The following is a 16327-nucleotide window of genomic DNA, read 5'->3' on the forward strand; positions in this document are numbered from 1 at the left end:
GACACATATATATTTATGTCTATGTGCATATATTTTGTAAACTCTGCTCCACCTGTGTGTACACAAGCTCGCCCCACTGTCTCTGCCCCTTTCCCCACTGCAGATGCTCTCCTCTCCCCACCTGTACTCCGATACTTGCATCAGGTGGAATCACTATGTGGAAGCCCACACCTTGCTGGGGCTCCAAGGTAGGCCCCCCTTGGAATTCCCTCCACACCCTGCTCAGGCTCTGACTACCCATCCCATGCCATTCTACCACCTCCTGAGGCTGCCCTCTTTACCCTGCCTGGGCTATGGGCCCTGCCTCAGTAACCACAGCATTCCCGCACTCTGCCACAGCCACCTTGAGGCAGCTCAGACCTCTTGAGGAGCTCTACAACAACACCATTCCAGGGGGAAAGAACAAGGCCAAGACAAAAAGTTGAAACACACAAACTTTTTTTGAATCAGAAAATGGAGTTGACAGAGATGGAAGCAAGACTTGTGTGTTTTTATTTAATGTTGATTTTTTGACCAAGTAAATCCTTAAATATTTAAAACAAGATTTCCTAAAATTGAAAGTAAGTATACTTACATCCCTAATTGGTAACAAATACATCAAGAAAATGATTGCTGCAATGCTTTAAGGCAAATATTTTTACATGCTTAGAGGGATGTGTTCTCAGGATGAAAGAGATCTAAAGTTTAACTCAGGAGTTAAAAGCAATAATACTGATATTGTTATTTTAGAATATATGTATTAAAAGATATAGAAATAAATATGTTAATATTAGCAACTGTTTTCAGTGTAAGAGAAAAGCAATATAAGTATAAAAACTTTTTAAGTTAAAGTAAAACTTCAGTATTGTTAAATTTGAATAGAAAATTTCAATATGAACAAAGAATTTAAAAATACATACATGCGTGTTTTCCCCTACTTTTGCCCACTGAAGGACCTAGAAGCATTGATGACCCAGTGGCAGGGAGCACCATCAACAGCCAGAGTTCTGTCTCTAACTAGTTTCCCCATGAAAGGAACCAGGGCTTTTTAGACAAGTGGCTGGTTTTGGGTCTGGGAGAGGGGGTGCACTTGGTGAGCCAGGGATACCTTTTTGTGCCAGGAAAAGAGGCAGTTTGAGGGGGCTCTTACTGGCCAAAGATGGGAAATTGCAGCTTCAAAATGAATGAAATACACTGACTATATGCAAACCTGTAAATCAATAAAATGATATTCAGAAAAGAGAAAAACAAAGATAAAACAGGCAAAACAAATTTGAGGTCTGCTCCTTACTATTAAAGGGACAATTCAAATACATAACTGTATACCTTGCCTTTCCAGAAGAAGCAGTTGATGAGCTAAATCTCTCCCTCACTCTTTCTCTCCAACAAAGACTGCCAACTAATAATCATAAAAGGAATGATAAAAATAGAGAAATCAACATTTTGCAACCCCTGGTGAAGTCACTGCTGGAGGCAAGAATCATCAATGGATGATTAAGCCATTAGGTGATACACTGACGGAGAGCTGGATCCCCTAGTACTGCTCAAGTCTGACTCCACAGATGATCTGATGGTTCAAAAAGAGAAATAGAACTTTATGAGGGAGAGATGAGGCTGTGTTTGCTACTGATAAAGAGTCAGTTCGATGTACCTCATGAGGTAATGTGAAATCATACAGCATCAATGACGATGTCTTGCCTGAAATGTTTAACCTGAATGTAATCGAGCCTCTGTATCCACACTCCAGGTTACAGAGAATTCATGGGTAAGTGAAATAAGGTAAATGCCACCAATAATTCAGAAGCTGGACAAATTCAGAAACTAGGCCATTCTGTGGGACAGCTGGCCTAGTCACTTCACCAAGTTAATGTTATTCCAGAGAAAGGGGCAGGGGAGCACCACTATAGATTATAAGTGACTTAAGACATGTAACGACCAAACACATAAAGGAGTGGATACTGGTATGACTAAAATAGGAGTAACATACGTTTTTTTTGGAGCAATTGGCAAATTTTGAATATGGATCAGGTATTAGATGATGATAATAGAAAATTATCATTAATTATGTTAGCTATAGAATGGTATTGATTTTAAGAAGAAAAAAGTTCTGATTTTCATGGTGTTCATTTAATTTAAAATATTTTGGCTAAAAAATTGATGATGTAAACATGGCAAAACTGTTGATAACTATTCATCTAGGTAACAAATATATAGGCAATCACTATACTCTATTTTCCTGTGTGTTTCAAAATATTTATGATAAAAAGGTAAAAGTAATTCTGATTCCTAGGCCCCAAACCAGACCTACCGAATGAACCTAAAGCCTTGCTGGCATCTGTATTTTATCAAATATCCCATCTTGATGAAGGAATGAGTGAATGAATGACTTTTTCATCCATTGTAATCTTTTTCAACAAATATTTATCAGGCCCCTACTACAGGCCAGGAACTTTTCTAGGTGCTGAAGATTCAACTCTGAACAAAACATACACAAAGGATCATACACCTGTGGAGCTTGGCACCCCACCTTGTCCACAGTAGGCCTCTTTTTAAGTTAAAGTAAAACTTCAGTATTGTTAAGTTTGAACAGAAAATTTCAACATGAACTCACCCTCACCCGGACAGGAGGCACCTCTTTAAAGCAAACCAACTTTTAAAAACTGTTAAATATAACACAAACCCAGAAAACTGCCTAAAACAGATGGACAGATTAATGAATTGTTAGACAGTAACACCCCCACCTCCCACAGAACCCAGAACCCTGCCAGTCAGCGGGGAGCCTCTCAGGCCCATGCTCACCACTTCACCCTCCCCAAGAGCAGCGCCTCAGATGCCACTGTGAGGAGCAGAGGCAGAGTTCAGAACCCGGCCCCCAACATTCTTCTGAGCATTACCCTGCCCCACAAAAGGAAGATCCTACATTTTCTTTCCCTTTGGTTCAAAAGGACCTATTGGCAAACTTTTACAGAACAGCACAACTCAGACACGTGCATTACACACGTGACTTTCACTTTAGAATATCAAGTAAATGCAGCAGCTCCAGGCAAGCTTATACCTGATTCACAGCTAATTTCAAGAACATGAAGTCATAAAAGGTACAGATGCATAATTCTATCATGGTGGGGTGAAGAAACTAAAGTATTATTTAGAATAAACTCTGTGTCAGCCTCAAATGATAACATCGGGGAGGCCGTCTGCAGTCATGTGGAGTGATGTTAACAGGTGACCTGAGGTGTTGCTTGTTACCTAGGCTAGTTGAATCAAATGAGAAATAAGCTTTTCTCCATTTTTTCTTTTTTAAAAAAACAGAGAACTTTAATCTTCTCTGCATTTTATATGACTTTTTTTCCTCCTCTAATCTAGGTCTTTCAGACCCAGAGCTGAAATACTGTGAAAATGGACAATGTGTCCCCTGCCTGACTGTTCTCAAAATGCCCAAACCTTGGAAACAACACAAGGATGGAAAAGTAAAGAGACTACATTTCAGGCGGCAGTCTCAAAGCTCTGACACTAGGTGACTGTAAATGCACAGTGACACACCACGTAGGCAGGCTGCTGCCATGAGCATTAAGTAAATAATAGGCACACAGTGCAGCTGGGGCATATCCCAGGAGAGGGAGAGTTCAGGGGCAGCTGATGAGAGTGGGCAGGTCTCCCCTTCCAGCAACTCCATTTCCTCCCAATGTGGCCTGAGGCCCATGTGGAGCAGAAGCCTCAGCCCCTTGTGAGCAAATGGGGAAGATGCCGATGCCTCCCAGGGATGCCGTGAGGACTGATGGCAACTCCCATCCACCTGGCGCCCCCAGGGCCACTCTGCCTCCATCCACTACCTTGCACCTCCTCGAGGTTTCTACCCCCTTGCTACTCAGGAGCAAATAGAAAATGTAGGAAACGCATGTCTTTTTAAAGGGGGCGCTTTTGCCATTTCCACTGTCACCCAGACAGGAGGCACCGTGATTGCATCCTGAGACATCTTTTAATGGTTGTAATGACTTTCAAGCTACATAATCTCTCTAAATCTCAATGTCCTCACGTACAAAATGGGGATGGAGAGGTCCTTACAAGGGGTTTTCATGGTGTTCATTTAATTTAAAATATTTTGAGTGAAGAGTAAATGACATAGGGAATTTTTGTTTCTGTTAGTGGTGAGTCTGCGATGTTTCCCCAGGTCCCCTGCGCAGACAGGACCCACATCATCCCTCCTGGCATGAACACGGCCGAGACTGTGGGCCTTGAGACGCAGCAGCGGGGGCTGCAGAGTGACAGACGTGGCCTCGGGGACATGACTGCGAACTCCTGCCACAGTCCGGGATCCCCACAGCCAGACCTGGAAAATGTCAGAGAGAGAGAGACGGTCAGGGGCGGTCGCTCTCCGCTTCTCTCCGCCTCTCCCTGCCTTTCCTGGGCAGTGAGTCTCCTGCTACGGCCTCAGCATCTTCCTTGGGGTTTAGACCTTGGCACTCTTTTTTTAACGAAGAATAATAGCCACATTTGGCTCTTTTTTTCTCTTGTTCAAAGCCTTATATTTGTTTGCTCTCTGGATGAAAAATAGAAAGGTATTATGTCAGTCTTGGGCTGGACATTAAATGAAAACTCAGACAGAATGGAGTGTCGGCAGCGGAGCAGTGGGATTTATCCTTGGCTCTGGACTTCAGGGTATAAGCTTCCTGGCCCCTGAGTCACTGGGGGGTGGGGTCCCTCGTGGTCCCTGAGTCACTGGGGGGTGGGGTCCCACCAGGAGCCAAAGGCACAGGCCATTTCTTTCTGGAAGCTTCTTAAAGGGCCTGTTGTATCACAAGGGCTGTGTTCTCAAGCAGCCCTATGTTTTCTCTCTCCTCATGTGCTCACGCAAACACAGGGTGCAGGCCAGGACCAGAGGGAGTCAGGCTGCTCCTGGAGCACCAGAAGTCCCTTGCATGCCTGAAGACCTTCTTTGCCCCTGGCCTGAAGCTCTGTCCCTAGCCATTGCCTCCAATAGGCCACTGCTGAAATGCCACCATCAAGAAGCTCTCACAGGTCAGGAGGCCTAGGCCCGGGCCCCCTGCTGCAGGGCTTCTCCACAGGCAGCACAGAGGTGAGACGTGGGCATGTGCCGGCAGGCCAGCTCCACTGGTCAGCTTGTGCCACACGTGGGCAACACATCCTGCTTTACTGTCCTGCCAGGAAATACAGAACCAAACAAGACTCGAGTGTAGCCATAGCCTCATCCTTCTGGCTTGTCCCTTACATAAGTCACTAACCCCGGGTGTTCATCTCCTATCAGGTTTTGTGTCCTAGCCCTGATTCCTTGTTCTTACTACAGTATGTTGGCATCTTTGTGTATGCTTTCTTGTAGCAGGCTGTGTGGAACACGGCACAGAACGTAAATACCTCAAATATCTCAAGTGACACTCCCTGCTCCCCGTGTCAATACTGGCTCCCTCTCTAGGGACGGTATGAGTCTGCATCTTATAAAGGACAGCACCAAGACAGGGCTCAGCGGCAGACCTCTTATTACATCGTCTATCTGCTTCAGGACATTTTGTGAGCTGCTGTATGAATTCTACACAGAGACCACCTCATCTATTACTCAAGACACCCCATGAAAAGGGCAGGTGAGAGAGTGTGGTGGGTGAGCCAGAGGGGTGCTCCAGCCTGGTCTTGAGAGACTGTGTCCTCTCTACTTGTCTCCCTCTCAGCCTCCCTCCTTTTTCTCCCCCCTCACTCATAGACTATGTTATAAACCAAATCGAACTAGCTCTATTTGGTTTTCCACCTTAATACATAGCCTTAAAATGAAACACCGCATTGTCATCTAGAGGTCATGAGACACTCAGAGCAATTTCCTGATGCTATTTAACTCTGGGATGTCCTTAGGGAATGCTCTGAGGGGGGTCTCCCTCCCACCCCCTCGGCTGGATGCTTCACTTCTGACTGTTGTGGTTTAAAATGCCAACCTACAGCTTGATTTCTTAGACCATGCTTATTCACATGCTCTGTAAAATCTCATAACAACATAGTAAGAAAGGTCACTTAACAATGAGACACTTAACATATCTCCTCCCCAAGAATGAATTTTGGTGTAAAAAGAAGCAAAAATAGTGCCAGAAACAAATTACTGGCTTATAAACATGTTTATTAAATGCATCATACTTGGAGAAGCAGATGTGAGAATGACAAAGGATAAATGCCAACAGCAGGCTGCTCGGTAGATTCCTTGGCTTGCTGCTGAGAATGAGAGGCTGCACGTGGTGGGAGCTGCGGGGGGTAGTGGGGGGAGGTTACAGGCTCCTGCGGTGCTGCTGCTCAGGGAGCCGTGATCAGCGCCAGGAATTGTGTGGAGAGGTTTCCCTTTGGTGTTAATAGAACAGATAACTCCCTTTAACAGAAAACTTTTATAAGTTCCAATATTTTTGTGAATTCACAATTTCCTTATGTCTTCAATTCCAGTTGTTTGTGACACTTCAATAAATAAGTAAAATTGATTAATAAATCTATCAAACGTAATTCAGGATTACCCCCAATTCCTGCCTTTCCTCAATCCTTGCAAATAAAGGACTGTTGGTTCGAGATGGTTTAGAATAAGCAGAAAGGACACAGTAAAAAGATGATAATGTTTTTTGGCATTTTTAAGTCATATTTCTGCTACAGAAATTGGCATATCATGCAAAAAAGCTGTTGATGTGATTAGGAGAACTACAAATTCCACACTATAGAGACACAGACTCCTCCTCATGCACAATTTCCTATTCACAGATCTGGCGTTCTTCTCATTTCCTGTTTAGAACAGTATTCTCTGGCCCTGTTGACAAGAATAAGTCATTGCAAGCTCTGGCAAACAATGCTGTGTGGGGTGTCCACTGGAGTCAGCCGCTCCCCTTTGAAAACTGCCATTGCTGTTGGAAGCTCCCAATTTTGCAGTCAGGAGGTCATATAGAATCAATTAAGTCAGAAGATCTCTGGGGAATCTCCTCTGAGGGCTGTTGCCCAACTGTGATTATTTGCCAACATGGCAGCTGACTCCCAACTCCTGTGAAACTCGGGCTGAGAGTCGACCTCCACCTCCCAGCAGCCTTCACTTCACCTCCTGGCAGCTCAGCTTTTCCCTTGACTGCCCGTGCTGGTCCAGCTCAAGCTGCGTCTCCCTGAGTCTGACCCCAGCTCCACTCTGAGATGCCAGGAGAATGCCCTGCTGTGTGAAGAGGTTGTGGCTCTCAGTTCCTCCTCACCAGCAGGAAGGAAGCTGGAAGAAGTACCACAAATGGCTGCTGTTGCTATGGCAACAAGCAGCTGCTCAGAAGAAAGTGGAGGAAAGTGCCTGTCATCTTTTGATTACCTTTCTGCACCTTCCCCTTCCTTTACCCATTATTAGACCCCTAAGCAATCATCTCTTCTAACATCCATACATCTCCCCTAAGGCTTAAACATCTGAAGAGCTTTCATCCATCAATAAGCACCAATTCTTGAACCAAAAGAAGAAAATATCATATTATAATATCTATTATAATTGTATGCACCGTTCAGCTGGGTGGAGAAAGTATTTTTATGTACAGGGCAGGAAATCATTCATTCATTCAGGCAATTAATAAATACTCACCAGTAACTACGATGCAAAATGCTAAGCCCTGGGGATTCAGAGATGATAAAACACCGTTTCTACCTTACCGTCCGGTGGAGATACAGATATGACAATAAATGCCCATGATAAGGCGTTTCTGGTATCTGATAAAAGTCCACCTGGGCCTGTGGGGCTGTGAGCTGCTGGGGGTTCGGAGGGGCTGGGAAACGCTCGCCAAGGAGGTGAGCTGTGAGGCAGACGCAGGCAGGCATGAGCACACATCACCCTGAAGGCCTCTTCAAGGCTCCCCCCGAGCTCATTGCTTGGTCTAACTTATTGGGTGGTGGGTCAATACCCAGGAAGCTCCAGAGCCTTTATGAGATACAGTGTAAATGATTCAGAGGAAGCCAGTGGTGTTTCATGTGAGTTTTGGAAGGTGGGGTCAGGGTGATGGAAAAAGGGGAGGTGGAGGCTTCAGATGGGGAGACAACTAGAGACCAGAGTGTTACCAGGGACAGGTCCTTGGCTCCGGTGAGAAAGAACTCAAGAACAGACACAAAAGGCAGCTGAGCACTAGGAGTTCAGAGAAAGGAGAACAGACAGACCTGTGAGGTGGTGAGGGCGGATCAGAGGAAGTAGCACTGAGGAAACAATAAGGGCCTTTGTTATGTAAAGGGAGATGAACATTCACTAAGTGGGCTCAGGTTTCAGAGGGAACAGGTAAGGTCTTTTTGGGGTTTGGACTTGCTCTTCCCTCACATCCAGGGGAGTTTTGGTTATATATGGCTCACACTGGGACTGTCATGGTACAGGTAGGTGCAATTTTTACCGTTAATGAGGGCATGATTTTGGGGTGAGGGTTAGGCCAACTTCTCCATGTTGGAACCAACAATTTTCAGCTGGTCTGTTATCTATACCCTCACTGCCCTCATCCCACAAGAACAGCTCACACGGAAATGTGCAGGATGTAAGCACTGGACAGACATCCCCTTCCCCTGACTGCTCACCTGTGCCATCTACCTACTCTATCGGGAGGAGTAGTGGGTGTAAGGTAATAAACCCCCTGGGAGTGTGGAAGCCCGAAATTGGGTGGGAAAAACCCATCTGACTGTGATTATGGGCAAAACATCTGATTAGTCTAGACTCTGCCACCACTATCTGGAGGCGGAGGATGAGTCGCAATCTTTTGAGGCCTATTTTCTCAGCTGTAAAATGGGAAATATAGATCTTCCATTGGTTGACTTCCATGGTCCTCTCTCAAAATTCCCATGTTGTAGTCCTAACCCTCAAATCCATAGAGTTAGGATCTCCAGAATGTGACCATATTTGGAGATAGGATCTCTAAAGAGATGATTAACTTTATGTAAGCTCATTAGGATGGGCCTTAGGTAATGGGACTGGTGTCTTATAAGAGGGAAATGTGGACACAGGCATGGACAGAGGAAGCTGGTACGAACACACAGGGGGAAGACGGCACCTACAAGCCAAGGAAAGGGGCCTGGGGTGGCGCCTCCCTCACAGCCCTCAGGAAGAGCCAACCATCACTGTCAACACCTTGATCTGGGCATTCGACCCCAGAACTGTGAAAGAACAAGCCTGCTGCTTGAGCTGCCCAGTCTGTGGTACTTGGTCATGGCAGCCCTAGGGAACTGGCCCACAGTGTCATTGTGAGGACTGAATAGTTTACACAATGACCAAAGCATGTGATAATATTCACTGTGTGGTGGCTCATATTGTCAGTAACAATACAATTGGCTTTACTTTAAATAAAAAGAAACCCCAACTTATCTGCATAATTGGATATTAAGGCTATCAAGACTGATTTCTCTAGTTAACTCAATGCCAGAGGACCCTTTGTTTGCATTCTGATGCTGAAGTCTTTTAAACATGACTCATCCATCCCTATACTATTAAAACTGAACATTTTTTTGATTTACAGGCCCAAGTGCCTCTTTAATTCTAAGAGATTAAAACTGAATGCGTACTGCTTCAAAAAAAAAGTTTTGTTTGGGTTTTAATAAGTTAGTTGTCAACGTTTTCTAATGATTTCCTTTTTTTTCCACAATGAAGTGTTGACAACTCCAGCTAACTTCAGGGTTCTAGACAATTGAACAAATCCAATGTGTCAACAATCTTTACTTTCCATGAACACATTAAGCAAAATAGAGTGTTACATAACTGCCCTACATTGTAAGGACTCAAACTTGTTACTGTAACTTTAATTATAATAAAAAAAATACAAATTACTATCATTTTCTCCATTTATTTTGGACCAGCTACCTCTGAACAATTAACAAACAGATCATGTAAATGTAATTAGTTACAAGAAATACCAGGCTCCAAACAGAAAACAGAATAAATTGAATTCTGTTTACAATCATCCAGACTATGCTTCTCAATTGTGTTTATGAGAGCTGGCACCAAACAGTAAACTGTGCTTTACCATTGCCCTGATCTGACATTTCTAATTAACTTCTAAGAGTGAAATTTATTTAGCTTCTTTCTCTCCCTTGGGAAGAAAGTTATAAAGCACAGAACAAATAATCTATCTCCACTGGTACAGGACCCTTACTGGTGTGTGGATTAAAATGCCATTCCTCCCATAAGGAGGTAGAACTTGGTGCCCATGCCTGGAATCTGAGCTGACGGGGCTGAGCTTCCAATCAGCTTGGCAAATAGAATGTGGGAGACCAAACACTGAATCTCCAAGCAGGTCCCCGCGTGGTTCTTTCCTGCCACCCTGACCTCTGCTAGTCAATCCTGTCTCTAGCCCTGCTTAGCGCACCTTGTTGAAATTCTCTGAGACCATTTCTGATATGTAAACTCTGTAAACATTAAAAAGCAAAGTGAGGAGAAAAACTAGCTCTTTGGCTTCTTTATTTCTAAGTTGTCATGCTTTTAGTTGCCAAGTTACTGGCTCATACTTGCTTCCCATTCTGATCTCTCATGGACCTTGCCCCTTCCAGGAAAACAAAATCCATGTACATTGCTTTGAAACAGCATTCCCTGCAGAGGTGATCTCAGAGATCCTTTGAAGAATACCTTATTCTTTTATTAGAATGGACAGGAAAGTGTTGATCAGCCAATAGCTATTACAGACATAATGTTTGCCCTTCATTGTGCTCAAACACTTCATGTTTATAAGCAGATATGAAGTATGACCCTCACTTCCAAGTTACAGAAGGAACATGATTTAGGGCCCAAGCTTAAAACCACTTAATATTTGACTTTGGGCTTCCTTCACTTCTCCAAGTCTTACTTTCCTTGCCTGTATAGTAAGAATAAATAGCTTTCTGTTTCATAGGCTTTTAGTAAGGGTTCAATGAAAGCATAAATAAAAGAGCTTAGCATAGTGCCAGAACAGTAAGTGTTCAGAAAATGGAGCTAACATTATTATTGTTATTCAGAGAAGTAGAAAAATGTATTTGGGGTAGATGATGAAAAACACAATGAGGCATTTAGATTTAATGGGGTTTGAAACTTAGGCAAGTTATATGATGTTCTCCAATGGGTAATATCATGGCCATGGTGCACAGAGGCCCCAGCAAGGATGTATTTTACAGAGAAGTTAGCATGCAGAGGTGCAAGGAGGGTGTGTCTCGGGCTGCATCTGGTAGAAGAAGAATAAAGGGGCATTTTGAGTAGCATTTCCTCAGAGGAAACAAGGGGACTTTGTGTCCCTTTGATCTGGGGAACGAGGATGAGAGGAGAGCCAGCACTGCCTCCCACTCACTAAGCTGGGGTGAGGAAAAGGCCATGGTGGCAATCTAGTATTTAGGTGAATGTACCTATTTGTGGTTTAGGGGCTGCCTTTTCTTTGGAGTTACTGAGTTTAAGCTAAAGTGAGCCAAGTCAGTGTAGCTTCCCAAGTGGTGTCTTCCCTGATGGGCTGTATAAGCCATGAGCACACAGAACATTGTGTCTTGCTAACCTCAGCATCCTCAGCATCCAGCCCAGAGCACACGCTCAGTGTATACTCCACGAAAGGAAGGAAACAGAGGAGGAGGCACTCTGGGCTGCCAGACAAGGTGGGCAACTCTTCCAGACTTAAATAAACATAAGATAATACAGTAATATAAGTATTAATATGCAATAATGTTATATTCAATAATATTCTAATATAAATGTACCAGGATGGTTCGTGATCTATATATATTAGGCCAGTTTCCCCCTTCCCTCCTTAATCACAAACAACAAAATACAACAACAGTTAAAGTGGTTCTTAAAGCCTTCGAGGCTTTAAAATTCCCTAATGGTCAATGCCTACTGAGTCAACATCAAGAAGCTACAAGCAATGTCTTCAGGTAATTCCTAGGATGTACAAGAGACATGCTCGCAGGAAAATACATTCTTCTGGCTTGTCCCAACAATGTCCCTTCTATGTTTTAAATACTTTGTATGCTTTACATAAAAAAAAATTGATTCCCAAGACATTCTGCCTTGCAGCACTCTTCCTGAAGTTCTAAGGAGACTTGAACTGACAGTTTATAGTTCACAGAGTTAAACATCAATTTGGGTATTAGGCTGAGGATATAAGCTCAAATTTCCACATAAGTAGTCCTCTAACAGCAATGAGATGAAAGACAGGCAAGTAGGGAAAATTCTCAAGAATTTTAAAAAGTTATTTGTGTTCCTCTTTTCTAGCAAACATTCCCTTAGAAGGAGAGAAACTCCCACTATTCCTCCAGTAAACTCAACTGTAGAAACTCTAAGAAAAGCATAAAACTTATAAGAAATCATTGGTCCGAACATGAATCAAACTAAAATGTTACGGTGTTTTGAGCAGCTCATGGAATGTAAAAGAAACAGGCCCTTCACATTCTCCTTGAAGTTGCAGAAATATACCTACAGAAGAATTATATTTCCTTTCTTTATTAATCAGATCATATTACTTGATTCTTCAGTAAACAGTGTTCATATATTCATGTATTGTGAAGGATGTGTTCTCTTTTTAGAAGCAACCTATAGAAAAATATGTTTAAAGAACATAATTCAAATACTTTCTTCTAAATCTTGGAAATTATAAATTAATGATATAGCTGATAGAGAATTAAAGTGGGGGGAGGAGGAAAAAGAAATACGAGTTCCAGAGACAGAAAACAGAGAAAATAGTGGGGAGAAATTTATCTAAGAAAAAGAAAATTTCTTCCATAAAGGACATGACCCCAGATTGAAAGGTTGGACTGGTTGTTCAGCTTAATGAATGAAAAATATGCCTACCAAAAAGCCACACCACCGCAAAATTTCAAAATCCCAGGGACAGAGAGATGATCCCAAAAGTTTCCAGAGAAAGAAAATAGATTGACTGCAAAGGGCTGGTTATAAGAACGGCATTGTTTGTAGCCTTGTAAATCTCACCACTCTCAGAAATATTTCCTCCACTTGACGCAATTGTGGTCAAGCCCTTTCTCCTGAAGGCCCACCCTCAGAGGCCTACCTCCAAGCTCTTCTCCATGAAATACCTCTAGAGAGTTCTATCAAATGCTCCAAACTGTCTCTCCTTCCCGAACCCACTTCCGGTCTGATGCTGCAACAGACTAAGCGCACACTGGCCCTTGTTGGGACAGACACCTCTTCGGTTGCTTTTCCCACTGGGCAGTGGTGAGTGTCCTCCGCACTGGGCTCACGCCAGGCCAGCTGACCTCAGTGACCTGGTGTCTACAGAGACTGGCCCCAGATGTGGGTGCGCTCTCTGCTCCTAAACTGCAGGTCTACCCCACAGCATAACTACTGGGCAGAGGCGGTGAGGCAGCAAGAATCTGCTTGCGAGCAGCCAGCCTACAGGTGGGTAGGCACTGTGCCTCGGTGGTACTGAAGGGTGCAGTCTGGGATTCACATTTTTACAAAATCAAAACCCCTTTCTGAGTTTCTTTATCTCCCTTCACCCCAGTTTCCCTTGTATCTACCTTGTGAGAGTCACACACCATCACCTGACCCAGTAGGCCCCCACTTTAAGTTCCCCTTTATAATGTCACTACTCCATAGGTTTCCAGGTGTGCCGTGTCCTCACAGCATACAGATGCCGGAAGCCAGCCAGATGCTCACTCTTGTACCACTCAGCTTTTGCAGCTGAACAAATCACCACAAAAAGTACTGGCTTAAAATAACAGCCACCTTGTCAGTCTATGACTCTACAGGTCAGCAATTTGGACTGGGTCCATCTAGGCAGGTCTGGCCAGGTGGCCTGGGGGGTCCACAGGCTGGGGGTCCTCAGCTGAGGTGGCTCATCTCTACACAGTTTTCATCTTCCAGCAGATGCTTCTGGGAAGCCACCTGGTGACCTCATTGTTCCCAAAGCAAAATATAGTAGCTGCAGGTGTTCCTTTTTTTTCCCTCCAGTTTTACTGAGAAATAATTGACATACATCACTATGTACGTTTAAGGTGTAAAGCATGATGGCTTGATTCATATATGTTGTGAAATGGTCAGAACAGGTGTAGTTAACATCCATCATCTCATATACATACAATAAAAAGAGAAGGAAAACCATTTCTCCATGTGATGCCAGCTCTTAGGACCCGACCCACTCTCCTAACAGTTTTACTAGGCTGAGCATCACAGCCATAGTACTTATTTATCTCATAACTGGAATTGTACCTTTGACCATCTTTCTCCAATTCCTCCTTTCTGCATCCTCTAAGCAACAGGATATACATTCTTCTCAAGTGCACATGGAACATTCTCCAGAATAGACCACATACTAGCCCACAAAAAGAGCCTCAGTAAATTCCAAAATATTGAAATTCTACCAACCAACTTTTCAGACCACAAAGGTAGAAAACTAGAAATAAATTCTACAAAGAAAACAAAAAGGCTCACAAACACATGGAGGCTTAACAACATGCTCCTACACAAAGCCCCAACTTCTGAGGGACGCAGCGAAAGCAGTCTTAAGAGGAAAGCATATAGCAATCCAGGCACACTTGAAGAAGGAAGAACAATCACAAACCTAATTTCTTTTTCTATGAATTTGGCTTCTAAAAAAAATTAGATTTTATGTATAATAATAAATGAGATCATACAGTACTTGACTTTCTCTGTCTTATTTCACATAATGCCTTCAAGGTCTATCCATGTTGTTACAAAGGGTCGGATTTCCTTGATTTTTGTGGCTGAGTAGTATTCTATCATATATATACACCATAACTTCCCATCAATGGACACTTCAGCTGTTTCCATGTCTTGGCTATTGTAAATAATGCTGCTATAAACATGGGACTCCAGATGTCTTCTCAAGTTAGTCTTTGTATCCTTTGGATACATCCCCAGAAGTAGAATGGCTGGATCATATGGTATTTCTATTTTTAATTTTTTGAGGAATCTCCCTACTGTTTTCATACTGGCTGTACCATTTACTATTCCATCAACAATACAAGGATTCCCTTTTCCCCACATCCACTCCAGCATTTGTTATCTTGTCTTTTTGTTGATGGCCATTCTAACAGGTGTAACATGACATCTCACTGTGGTTTTAATTTGCATCTCCCTGAAGACTAGTGATGTTGAGCATCTTTGCATGTATCTGTAAGCCTTTCACATTTCTTCTGTGGAAAAATGTCTATTCAGTTCCTTTGCCCATTTTTAAATTGGATTATTTAGTACTTTGCTATTGAGTTGTGTGAGTTCTTTATGTATTTCAAACACCAATACTTTATCAGATATATGGTTCAAAAATATTTTTTCCTAAGAGGTAGGGCCAAGATGGTGGCATGAGTAGAGAAGCCGGAATCTCCTCCCAAAATCACATATATTTATGGAAATATAACAAAGACAACTTTTCCTAGAATAGAGACCAGAGGACACAGGACAACATCCAGACCACACCCACACCTGCGAGAACCCAGCGCCTCGTGAAGGGGGTAAGATACAAGCCTCAGCCCAGCGGGACCCGAGCACCCCTCCCCCCAGCTCCCGGCAGGAGGAGAGGAGTCAGCAGGGAGGGGGAGGGAGCCCAGGACTGCTGAACACCCAGCCCCAGCCCTCCGCACCAAAGCGCAGACACAGTGCATGCGTGGGGTCCTGGATACTAGGGAAACAGGGCAGCAAGACCAGTGAGCAGGTCCCATAGGCCAGTGCCTGAGGACAAAGGAAAATGAGTGGCTTTTTTTCTTTTTTTAATTATTTACTTAATTTTTTTTTTGTCGAGTGCTTTTTGGAAGTCTTAAAGGGACAGGGACCCCAAAACCAGACAGAAGCATCCCGGGACACTTAGTCCAGAGGCAGGGAATATGGGGATATCTGGGCACTCTAAACCCCTGGGCAGCAGGGAGCACAGATGCCCCTCACGGAGATAAATAGCCTCCTAGCCACTCCCCCTCCAATGTGGCTCCAGCATTTTGGAGCAGCAGCCAGAGCCAGGCCATGCCCATAGCAACAACGGAGATAAACTCCATAGCAGCCAGGCAGGAATCAGAAGCCCTGTCTGTGCGCAGCTGCCCAGCACAAGTCACTAGAGGTCGCTGTTCTCCCAGGAGAGGAAGGCCACAAACCAACAAGAAGGGAAGTTCTTCCAGCCATCACTCGTCCCAGCTCTGCAAACTATTTCTATCACCATGAAAAGGCAAGATTATAGGCAGACCAAGATCACAGAGACAACATCAGAGAAGGAGACAGACCTAACCAGTCTTCCTGAAAAAGAATTCAAAATAAAAATCATAAACATACTCACGGAGATGCAGAGAAATATGCAAGAGCTAAGGGATGAAGTCTGGAGGGAGATCACAGATGCCAGGAAGGAGATTACAGAAATGAAACAAACTCTGGAAGGATTTATAAGCAGAATGGATAAGATGCAAGAGGCCATTGATGGAA

The sequence above is a fragment of the Manis javanica genome, chromosome 15 (assembly GCF_040802235.1).
Source record: "Manis javanica isolate MJ-LG chromosome 15, MJ_LKY, whole genome shotgun sequence".
Taxonomy (NCBI): Eukaryota; Metazoa; Chordata; class Mammalia; order Pholidota; family Manidae; genus Manis; species Manis javanica.